The 1,595-nt window shown below is 35.0% G+C and overlaps 1 non-coding gene across 1 annotated transcript; it reads right to left on the bottom strand.

Moving 5' to 3' along the window:
- Positions 1–1,053: 1,053 nt before the first annotated feature.
- Positions 1,054–1,159, bottom strand: LOC128287572 (small nucleolar RNA R71). Its single transcript, XR_008278272.1, has one exon. It is a non-coding gene; the product is annotated as a small nucleolar RNA R71 (small nucleolar RNA).
- Positions 1,160–1,595: the final 436 nt, after the last annotated feature.

Raw genomic sequence — 1,595 nt, 5'->3', positions numbered from 1 at the left:
ATTGTCTTAATTCAATCGTTTTTCCAAAAGTAATTCCCCAATTCTATTTTCTGTGAATTCTTAGTTTAGATAATTAGTTAGTTAAAACAAAACCCCCTTATTCTTAGGCTAGATAATAAAAAGACAGTCATTACTAGTACTTTTAGTTCCTTTGGGTTTGACAATCTGGTCTTACTGAAACTATACTACTGTTCGATAGGTACACTTGCCTACATCTTAATAATAGTTAGTTTCAAGAACGATTAATTATAAATACATAAAACTTACCTGTCACGAAAATCGCGATCAAGTTTTTGGCACCGTTGCCGAGGAACTAAAAGATTAGGAACACTCAATTTTTATTACTTTAGCCATTTATTTTTCTTGCAAGTTAATTCTATTTTATTTTCATTATTATTTATTAATTTTAATTCTATTTTATTATTATTTATTAATTTACTTTTTCTTTATCTTGGCAGATTTTTATAGTTTATGACTAGAAGAAACCCGTCAGGACCACTACTTTTTGACGAAGAAATCGATCGCACAGCTCACAGAAACCAAAGAGAAATAAGGCGAAGCTTAAGATACATAGAGAATCAGCAAGAGGACAATATTCAAACCCCAACCGAGCAGATGGCTAAAATCAAGACAATCAGCTACCTCCTGCGATACCCGTTGAACTAGCAAATCAAAATCCTACTTCTTGTACTATGTATGATTATACTAAACCTACTTTAACAGGAACTGAGTCAAGTATAGTTAGGTCTGCTATTGCTGCAAATAATTTTGAACTAAAACCTAACACTATTCAAATGATACAACAATTTGTTCAGTTTGATGGTTTGCAGGATGAGGATCCAAACACTCACTTGGCAAATTTCCTGGAATTCTGCGATACATTTAAAATTAATGGCATTTCTGATGATGCCATTCGTCTTCAGTTATTCCATTTTTCATTGAGGAACAAAGCTAAACAGTGGTTGAACTCGTTACCACAAGGGTCAATTACTACTTGGGAACAAATGACCGAAAAATTTCTATTAAAATATTTCTCGCTGGCTAAAACAGCCAAATTACATAATGATATCTCTTCATTTGTGCAGATGGACTTAGAAACTCTTTACGATGCATGGGAGAGATACAAGGACCTACTGCAAAGGTGTCCTCACCATGGATTACCTCTATGGTTGCAAGTTCAAACATTCTACAATGGTGTGAATCCCTCAACAAGGCAAATGATTGATGCAGCAGCCGGGGGAACCTTCAACAACAAAACACTTGAAGAAGCTTATGAATTTATTGAAGAGATGTCACTGAATAACTATCAGTGGCAAGTCATGAGGACTAAGCCAACTAAAACAGCAAGCATTTATAACGTCGATTCGGTTACTATGCTGTCAAACCAGGTAGAACTTCTAAATAAAAAGATTGATGGTTTACTTGGTTCTACTCAGGTACATCCAGTAATGAGGTGTGAGATGAATGGAGGAGGAGCATGCACAGAGTATCAACCCTTCAACCCTAGCATCAAGGAGGAACAAGTCCAATATAAGGGTAACAATAACTCTAGATCCCAAAATAACCCATATAGTAACACTTATAATGTAGGTTGG

Source organism: Gossypium arboreum, chromosome 13 (assembly GCF_025698485.1).
Source record: "Gossypium arboreum isolate Shixiya-1 chromosome 13, ASM2569848v2, whole genome shotgun sequence".
NCBI lineage: Eukaryota > Viridiplantae > Streptophyta > Magnoliopsida > Malvales > Malvaceae > Gossypium > Gossypium arboreum.
The sequence above is the reverse complement of the archived record's forward strand: the minus strand, read 5'-3'. Positions and strand labels throughout refer to the sequence as shown.